The sequence below is a fragment of the Crinia signifera genome, unplaced genomic scaffold (genome assembly GCF_055691185.1).
Source record: "Crinia signifera unplaced genomic scaffold, ASM5569118v1 HAP2_SCAFFOLD_432, whole genome shotgun sequence".
Lineage (NCBI taxonomy): Eukaryota > Metazoa > Chordata > Amphibia > Anura > Myobatrachidae > Crinia > Crinia signifera.
In genome coordinates this window covers 54,210-71,842 of record NW_028142325.1, presented here as the reverse complement: position 1 = coordinate 71,842, position 17,633 = coordinate 54,210, and the positions used below count along the sequence as shown (strand labels likewise).

Genomic DNA, 17,633 nt, shown 5'->3' with positions numbered 1-17,633 from the left:
TTCCAGAAAGTACAATTCAAGGAGTCAAGAAATAGTCACAAAATGATACACTGAGGCAGGATTTGAAAGTATTTATGCACAAGGGTTAAACCTTGAAGCAGCAAATGCATGCATTTCTAAATACAAAGGTGCACAAACAATTGATACTCCAAATCAAGTGCCAGGAATGGAAATAGTCTTTTTTTGGATAACAGATTAGGAAGGTGCACCGGTCCTGGAAGTACTGCAATACCAGGTCAATGCGTGGAGTGGACAGAGCAAGCTCTTCTTCCATCTCCCTGTTCTAAAAATCCATTTAATATATGGCCCCCAGATAGGGGGCGTATCAGATATTAAACTGATAAGAACAGATACTACACTTGATCTTAGCCAAAAGGCCGAGAAGCGATAACCCGAATGGGGTCCCAGCAAAGCGCGCAAACCGGAATTCGGCCACCAACACTGGTGGAGAAGAGATCAGCACCACGGACACATCTAACACACACACATCACTTCTTTGACGTTGCAGTCTGAAAGATACCAGGCTGTACGGCAGGTATGAATAGGACTTGAAGTGCTGGACAGGGACCGGAGGACGAGTAGCCATCCAACTGATTTTGTGATTAGGTCGTCGGCGGGCGGGCAGGGTGCCTCAGCTGGGTAGGAGGCCAAATTTGCATGTGCTCCGCCCCGTCTGTTGACGTCGCGTCAACAGACACACACCCACTAGGCAGACGACCAACAGGCAAGCAGCAGCAGCCAGCTGTCTCCTCGCTCTTTGCTGCCGCATGCCTGTGTCCCTGACGAACTGCTGCTGAGTAAATCAATCAGCTAGCTGCTGCAGAGGAGAAGGAGGAATCTTGCACAATCAGGTGCAATGACGGCTTTCCTGTTTTGAGCCCATTCAGCAGCAGTAGTAGTAGACAGTCAGATGGACAGGCATTCATGTGGCAGGACCCTTTGTGTGACATCACAATCTGCCCTCTATGACATCACAAGCTGCTCACTCGGAATCCGGCGGAACCTGACAGCCAGACAGTCACTTGGAACAGACAGGCAGACAGGACAGTCATGTGTAGGTGAGCTGGGTGGGCCAATGTTTTCTTTTATTGGCAGTTACCACCCAAATGATGGTCCGAAGAAGGTAAGTGATACTTTTTCTAAATCCCCCTCTCAATGATCATCAATTGTTGGGCTTGGAAAAAAATGGAAGAGGAAAAAAAATTCCCAAAACAAAAGAGAATAAAGAGGAAAAAAAATTCCCAAAACAAAAGAGAGAGAAAAGAGAGCGCAAAAAGAAAAGAAAAAAAATATATAAGAGATCAAGAAAAAAAAAAAAAAACAAGCCATTTCAAATCGAGAGGGAGGGGGTCCAAAAATTCCATTGCTTTGATCCAGTTGATGTTTCCGTGGTAAGATCGTAGGTAAGTCACATAGCGTTTGCATATTTATTGGGAGGTCGCAGCGATTGATAAGTCCTTTAATTTAGGCAGGCTTCCGGTCTTTTGGCTAGGCCGCATATGCTGATATCAAGTGTAGTGTCACGTCAAGTAATTAACTGCCTCGATTCCAGAAAGTACAATTCAAGGAGTCAAGAAATAGTCACAAAATGATACACTGAGGCAGGATTTGAAAGTATTTATGCACAAGGGTTAAACCTTGAAGCAGCAAATGCATGCATTTCTAAATACAAAGGTGCACAAACAATTGATACTCCAAATCAAGTGCCAGGAATGGAAATAGTCTTTTTTTGGATAACAGATTAGGAAGGTGCACCGGTCCTGGAAGTACTGCAATACCAGGTCAATGCGTGGAGTGGACAGAGCAAGCTCTTCTTCCATCTCCCTGTTCTAAAAATCCATTTAATATATGGCCCCCAGATAGGGGGCGTATCAGATATTAAACTGATAAGAACAGATACTACACTTGATCTTAGCCAAAAGGCCGAGAAGCGATAACCCGAATGGGGTCCCAGCAAAGCGCGCAAACCGGAATTCGGCCACCAACACTGGTGGAGAAGAGATCAGCACCACGGACACATCTAACACACACACATCACTTCTTTGACGTTGCAGTCTGAAAGATACCAGGCTGTACGGCAGGTATGAATAGGACTTGAAGTGCTGGACAGGGACCGGAGGACGAGTAGCCATCCAACTGATTTTGTGATTAGGTCGTCGGCGGGCGGGCAGGGTGCCTCAGCTGGGTAGGAGGCCAAATTTGCATGTGCTCCGCCCCGTCTGTTGACGTCGCGTCAACAGACACACACCCACTAGGCAGACGACCAACAGGCAAGCAGCAGCAGCCAGCTGTCTCCTCGCTCTTTGCTGCCGCATGCCTGTGTCCCTGACGAACTGCTGCTGAGTAAATCAATCAGCTAGCTGCTGCAGAGGAGAAGGAGGAATCTTGCACAATCAGGTGCAATGACGGCTTTCCTGTTTTGAGCCCATTCAGCAGCAGTAGTAGTAGACAGTCAGATGGACAGGCATTCATGTGGCAGGACCCTTTGTGTGACATCACAATCTGCCCTCTATGACATCACAAGCTGCTCACTCGGAATCCGGCGGAACCTGACAGCCAGACAGTCACTTGGAACAGACAGGCAGACAGGACAGTCATGTGTAGGTGAGCTGGGTGGGCCAATGTTTTCTTTTATTGGCAGTTACCACCCAAATGATGGTCCGAAGAAGGTAAGTGATACTTTTTCTAAATCCCCCTCTCAATGATCATCAATTGTTGGGCTTGGAAAAAAATGGAAGAGGAAAAAAAATTCCCAAAACAAAAGAGAATAAAGAGGAAAAAAAATTCCCAAAACAAAAGAGAGAGAAAAGAGAGCGCAAAAAGAAAAGAAAAAAAATATATAAGAGATCAAGAAAAAAAAAAAAAAACAAGCCATTTCAAATCGAGAGGGAGGGGGTCCAAAAATTCCATTGCTTTGATCCAGTTGATGTTTCCGTGGTAAGATCGTAGGTAAGTCACATAGCGTTTGCATATTTATTGGGAGGTCGCAGCGATTGATAAGTCCTTTAATTTAGGCAGGCTTCCGGTCTTTTGGCTAGGCCGCATATGCTGATATCAAGTGTAGTGTCACGTCAAGTAATTAACTGCCTCGATTCCAGAAAGTACAATTCAAGGAGTCAAGAAATAGTCACAAAATGATACACTGAGGCAGGATTTGAAAGTATTTATGCACAAGGGTTAAACCTTGAAGCAGCAAATGCATGCATTTCTAAATACAAAGGTGCACAAACAATTGATACTCCAAATCAAGTGCCAGGAATGGAAATAGTCTTTTTTTGGATAACAGATTAGGAAGGTGCACCGGTCCTGGAAGTACTGCAATACCAGGTCAATGCGTGGAGTGGACAGAGCAAGCTCTTCTTCCATCTCCCTGTTCTAAAAATCCATTTAATATATGGCCCCCAGATAGGGGGCGTATCAGATATTAAACTGATAAGAACAGATACTACACTTGATCTTAGCCAAAAGGCCGAGAAGCGATAACCCGAATGGGGTCCCAGCAAAGCGCGCAAACCGGAATTCGGCCACCAACACTGGTGGAGAAGAGATCAGCACCACGGACACATCTAACACACACACATCACTTCTTTGACGTTGCAGTCTGAAAGATACCAGGCTGTACGGCAGGTATGAATAGGACTTGAAGTGCTGGACAGGGACCGGAGGACGAGTAGCCATCCAACTGATTTTGTGATTAGGTCGTCGGCGGGCGGGCAGGGTGCCTCAGCTGGGTAGGAGGCCAAATTTGCATGTGCTCCGCCCCGTCTGTTGACGTCGCGTCAACAGACACACACCCACTAGGCAGACGACCAACAGGCAAGCAGCAGCAGCCAGCTGTCTCCTCGCTCTTTGCTGCCGCATGCCTGTGTCCCTGACGAACTGCTGCTGAGTAAATCAATCAGCTAGCTGCTGCAGAGGAGAAGGAGGAATCTTGCACAATCAGGTGCAATGACGGCTTTCCTGTTTTGAGCCCATTCAGCAGCAGTAGTAGTAGACAGTCAGATGGACAGGCATTCATGTGGCAGGACCCTTTGTGTGACATCACAATCTGCCCTCTATGACATCACAAGCTGCTCACTCGGAATCCGGCGGAACCTGACAGCCAGACAGTCACTTGGAACAGACAGGCAGACAGGACAGTCATGTGTAGGTGAGCTGGGTGGGCCAATGTTTTCTTTTATTGGCAGTTACCACCCAAATGATGGTCCGAAGAAGGTAAGTGATACTTTTTCTAAATCCCCCTCTCAATGATCATCAATTGTTGGGCTTGGAAAAAAATGGAAGAGGAAAAAAAATTCCCAAAACAAAAGAGAATAAAGAGGAAAAAAAATTCCCAAAACAAAAGAGAGAGAAAAGAGAGCGCAAAAAGAAAAGAAAAAAAATATATAAGAGATCAAGAAAAAAAAAAAAAAACAAGCCATTTCAAATCGAGAGGGAGGGGGTCCAAAAATTCCATTGCTTTGATCCAGTTGATGTTTCCGTGGTAAGATCGTAGGTAAGTCACATAGCGTTTGCATATTTATTGGGAGGTCGCAGCGATTGATAAGTCCTTTAATTTAGGCAGGCTTCCGGTCTTTTGGCTAGGCCGCATATGCTGATATCAAGTGTAGTGTCACGTCAAGTAATTAACTGCCTCGATTCCAGAAAGTACAATTCAAGGAGTCAAGAAATAGTCACAAAATGATACACTGAGGCAGGATTTGAAAGTATTTATGCACAAGGGTTAAACCTTGAAGCAGCAAATGCATGCATTTCTAAATACAAAGGTGCACAAACAATTGATACTCCAAATCAAGTGCCAGGAATGGAAATAGTCTTTTTTTGGATAACAGATTAGGAAGGTGCACCGGTCCTGGAAGTACTGCAATACCAGGTCAATGCGTGGAGTGGACAGAGCAAGCTCTTCTTCCATCTCCCTGTTCTAAAAATCCATTTAATATATGGCCCCCAGATAGGGGGCGTATCAGATATTAAACTGATAAGAACAGATGAGTTTGAATTTGAAGAAACTCAGGGAGCCCGAGGTGTGCTCCCACCACCACCAGTGACGTGACTAAACGCGTGCACAGGGGGCAGCCGTACGAACGTGTGGCCCTCTCCCAAAGGAGAAAGGCCCCATGGTTCCCCTAACCCCCCTCAACCATAAGGCCAAGGAAGGGAAAAAAGGGATCGGTGGGTCCTCTTCGCCGAAGCTTAGAGAGACCCGCTTTTCCTCCACCCCCGGAAGGGTTTCGGACGGTGGGTCCTCCGCAGCCCGTGCTTTGGAGAGACCCGACTTAGGCTTCCCTCCGCCTTGCGGCTCGGGGTTGCCCTCGAGGGAACCGGGACTCTCCCCAGAAGGTGAAGAGTCCCAGTCACGTTTGGGGAACGGAAGGCCCGTTAGGGACAGCCGCACTACCCAAATGAAAAAACGTGACAAACTAACGAAAAACGTGAAGTGCTCAAAAGTGCAAATCAAAGAAATAAATAAAAGAGGCCCTAGCCAGAAGGCCGGGGTGGGGGTGTAAAAAATTGTCCTACCCCATCCAAAAGGACGAGGTAAGGACGTGTAGCCTAACCTAGAGGGAAGTGCGCAGTGTGTGTGCCATAAAGTGCATGGTGCTGGACACCAGTGCAGATCAGGCACCCCCGAGTTTCCCCGGGGGCACAGTGCAGCCTCGGACTCCAGGCAGCCGACCCTTCAGCGTCCGACCAAGTTTTTCTCCGTCTCACCAGCAGGCATTTTCCAGCCCCTGGCATGGGAATGGGTACTCCACTGGGCCTTTCGAAAGACTCCCTTAGGGGCTGCACCCCCTCCGGAAGAGCAATCTACTCAGTCCCAGTGTTTCTCCGCTCCCAGGGTTAAGGTACTAAGCTGGGCCTTTCGCGGTCTCCCCATCAGAGGCTACGAACCTCTGGAACAGGAGCCATCTACTCAGTCCCAACCTTTCTCCGCTCCCTGGGATTGGATACTAGACTGAGCCTTTCGCTGACTCATCCTTCGGGGGCTACAAACCCCGTCAAGAGAGTCAAACTACTAGGCCCAGTGTTTCTCCCCCCCTCTTACCAGTGGATTTACGGAAACAACACCTCCTACCAAAGGCAGAGGTGAAGATACTCAGTGAGACTTTTCACTACTCCCGGGAAAAAACAGAGGGGTCCCACACCCTCCGCCCATCAGAGCAGCTACTCAGTCTCACCTTTCTCTATTCTCTGCCAGAGGCCAGTCCATACCCAACTGATAAGAACAGATACTACACTTGATCTTAGCCAAAAGGCCGAGAAGCGATAACCCGAATGGGGTCCCAGCAAAGCGCGCAAACCGGAATTCGGCCACCAACACTGGTGGAGAAGAGATCAGCACCACGGACACATCTAACACACACACATCACTTCTTTGACGTTGCAGTCTGAAAGATACCAGGCTGTACGGCAGGTATGAATAGGACTTGAAGTGCTGGACAGGGACCGGAGGACGAGTAGCCATCCAACTGATTTTGTGATTAGGTCGTCGGCGGGCGGGCAGGGTGCCTCAGCTGGGTAGGAGGCCAAATTTGCATGTGCTCCGCCCCGTCTGTTGACGTCGCGTCAACAGACACACACCCACTAGGCAGACGACCAACAGGCAAGCAGCAGCAGCCAGCTGTCTCCTCGCTCTTTGCTGCCGCATGCCTGTGTCCCTGACGAACTGCTGCTGAGTAAATCAATCAGCTAGCTGCTGCAGAGGAGAAGGAGGAATCTTGCACAATCAGGTGCAATGACGGCTTTCCTGTTTTGAGCCCATTCAGCAGCAGTAGTAGTAGACAGTCAGATGGACAGGCATTCATGTGGCAGGACCCTTTGTGTGACATCACAATCTGCCCTCTATGACATCACAAGCTGCTCACTCGGAATCCGGCGGAACCTGACAGCCAGACAGTCACTTGGAACAGACAGGCAGACAGGACAGTCATGTGTAGGTGAGCTGGGTGGGCCAATGTTTTCTTTTATTGGCAGTTACCACCCAAATGATGGTCCGAAGAAGGTAAGTGATACTTTTTCTAAATCCCCCTCTCAATGATCATCAATTGTTGGGCTTGGAAAAAAATGGAAGAGGAAAAAAAATTCCCAAAACAAAAGAGAATAAAGAGGAAAAAAAATTCCCAAAACAAAAGAGAGAGAAAAGAGAGCGCAAAAAGAAAAGAAAAAAAATATATAAGAGATCAAGAAAAAAAAAAAAAAACAAGCCATTTCAAATCGAGAGGGAGGGGGTCCAAAAATTCCATTGCTTTGATCCAGTTGATGTTTCCGTGGTAAGATCGTAGGTAAGTCACATAGCGTTTGCATATTTATTGGGAGGTCGCAGCGATTGATAAGTCCTTTAATTTAGGCAGGCTTCCGGTCTTTTGGCTAGGCCGCATATGCTGATATCAAGTGTAGTGTCACGTCAAGTAATTAACTGCCTCGATTCCAGAAAGTACAATTCAAGGAGTCAAGAAATAGTCACAAAATGATACACTGAGGCAGGATTTGAAAGTATTTATGCACAAGGGTTAAACCTTGAAGCAGCAAATGCATGCATTTCTAAATACAAAGGTGCACAAACAATTGATACTCCAAATCAAGTGCCAGGAATGGAAATAGTCTTTTTTTGGATAACAGATTAGGAAGGTGCACCGGTCCTGGAAGTACTGCAATACCAGGTCAATGCGTGGAGTGGACAGAGCAAGCTCTTCTTCCATCTCCCTGTTCTAAAAATCCATTTAATATATGGCCCCCAGATAGGGGGCGTATCAGATATTAAACTGATAAGAACAGATACTACACTTGATCTTAGCCAAAAGGCCGAGAAGCGATAACCCGAATGGGGTCCCAGCAAAGCGCGCAAACCGGAATTCGGCCACCAACACTGGTGGAGAAGAGATCAGCACCACGGACACATCTAACACACACACATCACTTCTTTGACGTTGCAGTCTGAAAGATACCAGGCTGTACGGCAGGTATGAATAGGACTTGAAGTGCTGGACAGGGACCGGAGGACGAGTAGCCATCCAACTGATTTTGTGATTAGGTCGTCGGCGGGCGGGCAGGGTGCCTCAGCTGGGTAGGAGGCCAAATTTGCATGTGCTCCGCCCCGTCTGTTGACGTCGCGTCAACAGACACACACCCACTAGGCAGACGACCAACAGGCAAGCAGCAGCAGCCAGCTGTCTCCTCGCTCTTTGCTGCCGCATGCCTGTGTCCCTGACGAACTGCTGCTGAGTAAATCAATCAGCTAGCTGCTGCAGAGGAGAAGGAGGAATCTTGCACAATCAGGTGCAATGACGGCTTTCCTGTTTTGAGCCCATTCAGCAGCAGTAGTAGTAGACAGTCAGATGGACAGGCATTCATGTGGCAGGACCCTTTGTGTGACATCACAATCTGCCCTCTATGACATCACAAGCTGCTCACTCGGAATCCGGCGGAACCTGACAGCCAGACAGTCACTTGGAACAGACAGGCAGACAGGACAGTCATGTGTAGGTGAGCTGGGTGGGCCAATGTTTTCTTTTATTGGCAGTTACCACCCAAATGATGGTCCGAAGAAGGTAAGTGATACTTTTTCTAAATCCCCCTCTCAATGATCATCAATTGTTGGGCTTGGAAAAAAATGGAAGAGGAAAAAAAATTCCCAAAACAAAAGAGAATAAAGAGGAAAAAAAATTCCCAAAACAAAAGAGAGAGAAAAGAGAGCGCAAAAAGAAAAGAAAAAAAATATATAAGAGATCAAGAAAAAAAAAAAAAACAAGCCATTTCAAATCGAGAGGGAGGGGGTCCAAAAATTCCATTGCTTTGATCCAGTTGATGTTTCCGTGGTAAGATCGTAGGTAAGTCACATAGCGTTTGCATATTTATTGGGAGGTCGCAGCGATTGATAAGTCCTTTAATTTAGGCAGGCTTCCGGTCTTTTGGCTAGGCCGCATATGCTGATATCAAGTGTAGTGTCACGTCAAGTAATTAACTGCCTCGATTCCAGAAAGTACAATTCAAGGAGTCAAGAAATAGTCACAAAATGATACACTGAGGCAGGATTTGAAAGTATTTATGCACAAGGGTTAAACCTTGAAGCAGCAAATGCATGCATTTCTAAATACAAAGGTGCACAAACAATTGATACTCCAAATCAAGTGCCAGGAATGGAAATAGTCTTTTTTTGGATAACAGATTAGGAAGGTGCACCGGTCCTGGAAGTACTGCAATACCAGGTCAATGCGTGGAGTGGACAGAGCAAGCTCTTCTTCCATCTCCCTGTTCTAAAAATCCATTTAATATATGGCCCCCAGATAGGGGGCGTATCAGATATTAAACTGATAAGAACAGATACTACACTTGATCTTAGCCAAAAGGCCGAGAAGCGATAACCCGAATGGGGTCCCAGCAAAGCGCGCAAACCGGAATTCGGCCACCAACACTGGTGGAGAAGAGATCAGCACCACGGACACATCTAACACACACACATCACTTCTTTGACGTTGCAGTCTGAAAGATACCAGGCTGTACGGCAGGTATGAATAGGACTTGAAGTGCTGGACAGGGACCGGAGGACGAGTAGCCATCCAACTGATTTTGTGATTAGGTCGTCGGCGGGCGGGCAGGGTGCCTCAGCTGGGTAGGAGGCCAAATTTGCATGTGCTCCGCCCCGTCTGTTGACGTCGCGTCAACAGACACACACCCACTAGGCAGACGACCAACAGGCAAGCAGCAGCAGCCAGCTGTCTCCTCGCTCTTTGCTGCCGCATGCCTGTGTCCCTGACGAACTGCTGCTGAGTAAATCAATCAGCTAGCTGCTGCAGAGGAGAAGGAGGAATCTTGCACAATCAGGTGCAATGACGGCTTTCCTGTTTTGAGCCCATTCAGCAGCAGTAGTAGTAGACAGTCAGATGGACAGGCATTCATGTGGCAGGACCCTTTGTGTGACATCACAATCTGCCCTCTATGACATCACAAGCTGCTCACTCGGAATCCGGCGGAACCTGACAGCCAGACAGTCACTTGGAACAGACAGGCAGACAGGACAGTCATGTGTAGGTGAGCTGGGTGGGCCAATGTTTTCTTTTATTGGCAGTTACCACCCAAATGATGGTCCGAAGAAGGTAAGTGATACTTTTTCTAAATCCCCCTCTCAATGATCATCAATTGTTGGGCTTGGAAAAAAATGGAAGAGGAAAAAAAATTCCCAAAACAAAAGAGAATAAAGAGGAAAAAAAATTCCCAAAACAAAAGAGAGAGAAAAGAGAGCGCAAAAAGAAAAGAAAAAAAATATATAAGAGATCAAGAAAAAAAAAAAAAAACAAGCCATTTCAAATCGAGAGGGAGGGGGTCCAAAAATTCCATTGCTTTGATCCAGTTGATGTTTCCGTGGTAAGATCGTAGGTAAGTCACATAGCGTTTGCATATTTATTGGGAGGTCGCAGCGATTGATAAGTCCTTTAATTTAGGCAGGCTTCCGGTCTTTTGGCTAGGCCGCATATGCTGATATCAAGTGTAGTGTCACGTCAAGTAATTAACTGCCTCGATTCCAGAAAGTACAATTCAAGGAGTCAAGAAATAGTCACAAAATGATACACTGAGGCAGGATTTGAAAGTATTTATGCACAAGGGTTAAACCTTGAAGCAGCAAATGCATGCATTTCTAAATACAAAGGTGCACAAACAATTGATACTCCAAATCAAGTGCCAGGAATGGAAATAGTCTTTTTTTGGATAACAGATTAGGAAGGTGCACCGGTCCTGGAAGTACTGCAATACCAGGTCAATGCGTGGAGTGGACAGAGCAAGCTCTTCTTCCATCTCCCTGTTCTAAAAATCCATTTAATATATGGCCCCCAGATAGGGGGCGTATCAGATATTAAACTGATAAGAACAGATACTACACTTGATCTTAGCCAAAAGGCCGAGAAGCGATAACCCGAATGGGGTCCCAGCAAAGCGCGCAAACCGGAATTCGGCCACCAACACTGGTGGAGAAGAGATCAGCACCACGGACACATCTAACACACACACATCACTTCTTTGACGTTGCAGTCTGAAAGATACCAGGCTGTACGGCAGGTATGAATAGGACTTGAAGTGCTGGACAGGGACCGGAGGACGAGTAGCCATCCAACTGATTTTGTGATTAGGTCGTCGGCGGGCGGGCAGGGTGCCTCAGCTGGGTAGGAGGCCAAATTTGCATGTGCTCCGCCCCGTCTGTTGACGTCGCGTCAACAGACACACACCCACTAGGCAGACGACCAACAGGCAAGCAGCAGCAGCCAGCTGTCTCCTCGCTCTTTGCTGCCGCATGCCTGTGTCCCTGACGAACTGCTGCTGAGTAAATCAATCAGCTAGCTGCTGCAGAGGAGAAGGAGGAATCTTGCACAATCAGGTGCAATGACGGCTTTCCTGTTTTGAGCCCATTCAGCAGCAGTAGTAGTAGACAGTCAGATGGACAGGCATTCATGTGGCAGGACCCTTTGTGTGACATCACAATCTGCCCTCTATGACATCACAAGCTGCTCACTCGGAATCCGGCGGAACCTGACAGCCAGACAGTCACTTGGAACAGACAGGCAGACAGGACAGTCATGTGTAGGTGAGCTGGGTGGGCCAATGTTTTCTTTTATTGGCAGTTACCACCCAAATGATGGTCCGAAGAAGGTAAGTGATACTTTTTCTAAATCCCCCTCTCAATGATCATCAATTGTTGGGCTTGGAAAAAAATGGAAGAGGAAAAAAAATTCCCAAAACAAAAGAGAATAAAGAGGAAAAAAAATTCCCAAAACAAAAGAGAGAGAAAAGAGAGCGCAAAAAGAAAAGAAAAAAAATATATAAGAGATCAAGAAAAAAAAAAAAAAACAAGCCATTTCAAATCGAGAGGGAGGGGGTCCAAAAATTCCATTGCTTTGATCCAGTTGATGTTTCCGTGGTAAGATCGTAGGTAAGTCACATAGCGTTTGCATATTTATTGGGAGGTCGCAGCGATTGATAAGTCCTTTAATTTAGGCAGGCTTCCGGTCTTTTGGCTAGGCCGCATATGCTGATATCAAGTGTAGTGTCACGTCAAGTAATTAACTGCCTCGATTCCAGAAAGTACAATTCAAGGAGTCAAGAAATAGTCACAAAATGATACACTGAGGCAGGATTTGAAAGTATTTATGCACAAGGGTTAAACCTTGAAGCAGCAAATGCATGCATTTCTAAATACAAAGGTGCACAAACAATTGATACTCCAAATTAAGTGCCAGGAATGGAAATAGTCTTTTTTTGGATAACAGATTAGGAAGGTGCACCGGTCCTGGAAGTACTGCAATACCAGGTCAATGCGTGGAGTGGACAGAGCAAGCTCTTCTTCCATCTCCCTGTTCTAAAAATCCATTTAATATATGGCCCCCAGATAGGGGGCGTATCAGATATTAAACTGATAAGAACAGATACTACACTTGATCTTAGCCAAAAGGCCGAGAAGCGATAACCCGAATGGGGTCCCAGCAAAGCGCGCAAACCGGAATTCGGCCACCAACACTGGTGGAGAAGAGATCAGCACCACGGACACATCTAACACACACACATCACTTCTTTGACGTTGCAGTCTGAAAGATACCAGGCTGTACGGCAGGTATGAATAGGACTTGAAGTGCTGGACAGGGACCGGAGGACGAGTAGCCATCCAACTGATTTTGTGATTAGGTCGTCGGCGGGCGGGCAGGGTGCCTCAGCTGGGTAGGAGGCCAAATTTGCATGTGCTCCGCCCCGTCTGTTGACGTCGCGTCAACAGACACACACCCACTAGGCAGACGACCAACAGGCAAGCAGCAGCAGCCAGCTGTCTCCTCGCTCTTTGCTGCCGCATGCCTGTGTCCCTGACGAACTGCTGCTGAGTAAATCAATCAGCTAGCTGCTGCAGAGGAGAAGGAGGAATCTTGCACAATCAGGTGCAATGACGGCTTTCCTGTTTTGAGCCCATTCAGCAGCAGTAGTAGTAGACAGTCAGATGGACAGGCATTCATGTGGCAGGACCCTTTGTGTGACATCACAATCTGCCCTCTATGACATCACAAGCTGCTCACTCGGAATCCGGCGGAACCTGACAGCCAGACAGTCACTTGGAACAGACAGGCAGACAGGACAGTCATGTGTAGGTGAGCTGGGTGGGCCAATGTTTTCTTTTATTGGCAGTTACCACCCAAATGATGGTCCGAAGAAGGTAAGTGATACTTTTTCTAAATCCCCCTCTCAATGATCATCAATTGTTGGGCTTGGAAAAAAATGGAAGAGGAAAAAAAATTCCCAAAACAAAAGAGAATAAAGAGGAAAAAAAATTCCCAAAACAAAAGAGAGAGAAAAGAGAGCGCAAAAAGAAAAGAAAAAAAATATATAAGAGATCAAGAAAAAAAAAAAAAAACAAGCCATTTCAAATCGAGAGGGAGGGGGTCCAAAAATTCCATTGCTTTGATCCAGTTGATGTTTCCGTGGTAAGATCGTAGGTAAGTCACATAGCGTTTGCATATTTATTGGGAGGTCGCAGCGATTGATAAGTCCTTTAATTTAGGCAGGCTTCCGGTCTTTTGGCTAGGCCGCATATGCTGATATCAAGTGTAGTGTCACGTCAAGTAATTAACTGCCTCGATTCCAGAAAGTACAATTCAAGGAGTCAAGAAATAGTCACAAAATGATACACTGAGGCAGGATTTGAAAGTATTTATGCACAAGGGTTAAACCTTGAAGCAGCAAATGCATGCATTTCTAAATACAAAGGTGCACAAACAATTGATACTCCAAATCAAGTGCCAGGAATGGAAATAGTCTTTTTTTGGATAACAGATTAGGAAGGTGCACCGGTCCTGGAAGTACTGCAATACCAGGTCAATGCGTGGAGTGGACAGAGCAAGCTCTTCTTCCATCTCCCTGTTCTAAAAATCCATTTAATATATGGCCCCCAGATAGGGGGCGTATCAGATATTAAACTGATAAGAACAGATACTACACTTGATCTTAGCCAAAAGGCCGAGAAGCGATAACCCGAATGGGGTCCCAGCAAAGCGCGCAAACCGGAATTCGGCCACCAACACTGGTGGAGAAGAGATCAGCACCACGGACACATCTAACACACACACATCACTTCTTTGACGTTGCAGTCTGAAAGATACCAGGCTGTACGGCAGGTATGAATAGGACTTGAAGTGCTGGACAGGGACCGGAGGACGAGTAGCCATCCAACTGATTTTGTGATTAGGTCGTCGGCGGGCGGGCAGGGTGCCTCAGCTGGGTAGGAGGCCAAATTTGCATGTGCTCCGCCCCGTCTGTTGACGTCGCGTCAACAGACACACACCCACTAGGCAGACGACCAACAGGCAAGCAGCAGCAGCCAGCTGTCTCCTCGCTCTTTGCTGCCGCATGCCTGTGTCCCTGACGAACTGCTGCTGAGTAAATCAATCAGCTAGCTGCTGCAGAGGAGAAGGAGGAATCTTGCACAATCAGGTGCAATGACGGCTTTCCTGTTTTGAGCCCATTCAGCAGCAGTAGTAGTAGACAGTCAGATGGACAGGCATTCATGTGGCAGGACCCTTTGTGTGACATCACAATCTGCCCTCTATGACATCACAAGCTGCTCACTCGGAATCCGGCGGAACCTGACAGCCAGACAGTCACTTGGAACAGACAGGCAGACAGGACAGTCATGTGTAGGTGAGCTGGGTGGGCCAATGTTTTCTTTTATTGGCAGTTACCACCCAAATGATGGTCCGAAGAAGGTAAGTGATACTTTTTCTAAATCCCCCTCTCAATGATCATCAATTGTTGGGCTTGGAAAAAAATGGAAGAGGAAAAAAAATTCCCAAAACAAAAGAGAATAAAGAGGAAAAAAAATTCCCAAAACAAAAGAGAGAGAAAAGAGAGCGCAAAAAGAAAAGAAAAAAAATATATAAGAGATCAAGAAAAAAAAAAAAAAACAAGCCATTTCAAATCGAGAGGGAGGGGGTCCAAAAATTCCATTGCTTTGATCCAGTTGATGTTTCCGTGGTAAGATCGTAGGTAAGTCACATAGCGTTTGCATATTTATTGGGAGGTCGCAGCGATTGATAAGTCCTTTAATTTAGGCAGGCTTCCGGTCTTTTGGCTAGGCCGCATATGCTGATATCAAGTGTAGTGTCACGTCAAGTAATTAACTGCCTCGATTCCAGAAAGTACAATTCAAGGAGTCAAGAAATAGTCACAAAATGATACACTGAGGCAGGATTTGAAAGTATTTATGCACAAGGGTTAAACCTTGAAGCAGCAAATGCATGCATTTCTAAATACAAAGGTGCACAAACAATTGATACTCCAAATCAAGTGCCAGGAATGGAAATAGTCTTTTTTTGGATAACAGATTAGGAAGGTGCACCGGTCCTGGAAGTACTGCAATACCAGGTCAATGCGTGGAGTGGACAGAGCAAGCTCTTCTTCCATCTCCCTGTTCTAAAAATCCATTTAATATATGGCCCCCAGATAGGGGGCGTATCAGATATTAAACTGATAAGAACAGATACTACACTTGATCTTAGCCAAAAGGCCGAGAAGCGATAACCCGAATGGGGTCCCAGCAAAGCGCGCAAACCGGAATTCGGCCACCAACACTGGTGGAGAAGAGATCAGCACCACGGACACATCTAACACACACACATCACTTCTTTGACGTTGCAGTCTGAAAGATACCAGGCTGTACGGCAGGTATGAATAGGACTTGAAGTGCTGGACAGGGACCGGAGGACGAGTAGCCATCCAACTGATTTTGTGATTAGGTCGTCGGCGGGCGGGCAGGGTGCCTCAGCTGGGTAGGAGGCCAAATTTGCATGTGCTCCGCCCCGTCTGTTGACGTCGCGTCAACAGACACACACCCACTAGGCAGACGACCAACAGGCAAGCAGCAGCAGCCAGCTGTCTCCTCGCTCTTTGCTGCCGCATGCCTGTGTCCCTGACGAACTGCTGCTGAGTAAATCAATCAGCTAGCTGCTGCAGAGGAGAAGGAGGAATCTTGCACAATCAGGTGCAATGACGGCTTTCCTGTTTTGAGCCCATTCAGCAGCAGTAGTAGTAGACAGTCAGATGGACAGGCATTCATGTGGCAGGACCCTTTGTGTGACATCACAATCTGCCCTCTATGACATCACAAGCTGCTCACTCGGAATCCGGCGGAACCTGACAGCCAGACAGTCACTTGGAACAGACAGGCAGACAGGACAGTCATGTGTAGGTGAGCTGGGTGGGCCAATGTTTTCTTTTATTGGCAGTTACCACCCAAATGATGGTCCGAAGAAGGTAAGTGATACTTTTTCTAAATCCCCCTCTCAATGATCATCAATTGTTGGGCTTGGAAAAAAATGGAAGAGGAAAAAAAATTCCCAAAACAAAAGAGAATAAAGAGGAAAAAAAATTCCCAAAACAAAAGAGAGAGAAAAGAGAGCGCAAAAAGAAAAGAAAAAAAATATATAAGAGATCAAGAAAAAAAAAAAAAACAAGCCATTTCAAATCGAGAGGGAGGGGGTCCAAAAATTCCATTGCTTTGATCCAGTTGATGTTTCCGTGGTAAGATCGTAGGTAAGTCACATAGCGTTTGCATATTTATTGGGAGGTCGCAGCGATTGATAAGTCCTTTAATTTAGGCAGGCTTCCGGTCTTTTGGCTAGGCCGCATATGCTGATATCAAGTGTAGTGTCACGTCAAGTAATTAACTGCCTCGATTCCAGAAAGTACAATTCAAGGAGTCAAGAAATAGTCACAAAATGATACACTGAGGCAGGATTTGAAAGTATTTATGCACAAGGGTTAAACCTTGAAGCAGCAAATGCATGCATTTCTAAATACAAAGGTGCACAAACAATTGATACTCCAAATCAAGTGCCAGGAATGGAAATAGTCTTTTTTTGGATAACAGATTAGGAAGGTGCACCGGTCCTGGAAGTACTGCAATACCAGGTCAATGCGTGGAGTGGACAGAGCAAGCTCTTCTTCCATCTCCCTGTTCTAAAAATCCATTTAATATATGGCCCCCAGATAGGGGGCGTATCAGATATTAAACTGATAAGAACAGATACTACACTTGATCTTAGCCAAAAGGCCGAGAAGCGATAACCCGAATGGGGTCCCAGCAAAGCGCGCAAACCGGAATTCGGCCACCAACACTGGTGGAGAAGAGATCAGCACCACGGACACATCTAACACACACACATCACTTCTTTGACGTTGCAGTCTGAAAGATACCAGGCTGTACGGCAGGTATGAATAGGACTTGAAGTGCTGGACAGGGACCGGAGGACGAGTAGCCATCCAACTGATTTTGTGATTAGGTCGTCGGCGGGCGGGCAGGGTGCCTCAGCTGGGTAGGAGGCCAAATTTGCATGTGCTCCGCCCCGTCTGTTGACGTCGCGTCAACAGACACACACCCACTAGGCAGACGACCAACAGGCAAGCAGCAGCAGCCAGCTGTCTCCTCGCTCTTTGCTGCCGCATGCCTGTGTCCCTGACGAACTGCTGCTGAGTAAATCAATCAGCTAGCTGCTGCAGAGGAGAAGGAGGAATCTTGCACAATCAGGTGCAATGACGGCTTTCCTGTTTTGAGCCATTCAGCAGCAGTAGTAGTAGACAGTCAGATGGACAGGCATTCATGTGGCAGG

At 46.7% G+C, this 17,633-nt stretch overlaps 11 non-coding genes and 1 pseudogene across 11 annotated transcripts; all 12 read right to left on the bottom strand.

The window, feature by feature from the left end:
• Positions 1-198: 198 nt before the first annotated feature.
• Positions 199-389, bottom strand: LOC146055302 (U2 spliceosomal RNA). Its single transcript, XR_014468594.1, has one exon. It is a non-coding gene; the product is annotated as a U2 spliceosomal RNA (small nuclear RNA).
• Positions 390-1,744: 1,355 nt separating this feature from the next.
• Positions 1,745-1,935, bottom strand: LOC146055301 (U2 spliceosomal RNA). Its single transcript, XR_014468593.1, has one exon. It is a non-coding gene; the product is annotated as a U2 spliceosomal RNA (small nuclear RNA).
• Positions 1,936-3,290: 1,355 nt separating this feature from the next.
• Positions 3,291-3,481, bottom strand: LOC146055298 (U2 spliceosomal RNA). Its single transcript, XR_014468591.1, has one exon. It is a non-coding gene; the product is annotated as a U2 spliceosomal RNA (small nuclear RNA).
• A 1,355-nt stretch (positions 3,482-4,836) lies between these two features.
• On the bottom strand, positions 4,837-5,018 carry LOC146055316 (U2 spliceosomal RNA). The gene has a single exon (XR_014468607.1). It is a non-coding gene; the product is annotated as a U2 spliceosomal RNA (small nuclear RNA).
• A 1,114-nt stretch (positions 5,019-6,132) lies between these two features.
• Positions 6,133-6,269, bottom strand: LOC146055262 (U2 spliceosomal RNA; annotated as a pseudogene).
• Positions 6,270-7,624: 1,355 nt separating this feature from the next.
• On the bottom strand, positions 7,625-7,815 carry LOC146055297 (U2 spliceosomal RNA). The gene has a single exon (XR_014468590.1). It is a non-coding gene; the product is annotated as a U2 spliceosomal RNA (small nuclear RNA).
• A 1,354-nt stretch (positions 7,816-9,169) lies between these two features.
• On the bottom strand, positions 9,170-9,360 carry LOC146055296 (U2 spliceosomal RNA). The gene has a single exon (XR_014468589.1). It is a non-coding gene; the product is annotated as a U2 spliceosomal RNA (small nuclear RNA).
• Positions 9,361-10,715: 1,355 nt separating this feature from the next.
• LOC146055295 (U2 spliceosomal RNA) lies at positions 10,716-10,906 on the bottom strand. Its single transcript, XR_014468588.1, has one exon. It is a non-coding gene; the product is annotated as a U2 spliceosomal RNA (small nuclear RNA).
• Positions 10,907-12,261: 1,355 nt separating this feature from the next.
• Positions 12,262-12,452, bottom strand: LOC146055294 (U2 spliceosomal RNA). The gene has a single exon (XR_014468587.1). It is a non-coding gene; the product is annotated as a U2 spliceosomal RNA (small nuclear RNA).
• A 1,355-nt stretch (positions 12,453-13,807) lies between these two features.
• On the bottom strand, positions 13,808-13,998 carry LOC146055293 (U2 spliceosomal RNA). The gene has a single exon (XR_014468586.1). It is a non-coding gene; the product is annotated as a U2 spliceosomal RNA (small nuclear RNA).
• Positions 13,999-15,353: 1,355 nt separating this feature from the next.
• Positions 15,354-15,544, bottom strand: LOC146055292 (U2 spliceosomal RNA). Its single transcript, XR_014468585.1, has one exon. It is a non-coding gene; the product is annotated as a U2 spliceosomal RNA (small nuclear RNA).
• Positions 15,545-16,898: 1,354 nt separating this feature from the next.
• Positions 16,899-17,089, bottom strand: LOC146055291 (U2 spliceosomal RNA). The gene has a single exon (XR_014468584.1). It is a non-coding gene; the product is annotated as a U2 spliceosomal RNA (small nuclear RNA).
• Positions 17,090-17,633: the final 544 nt, after the last annotated feature.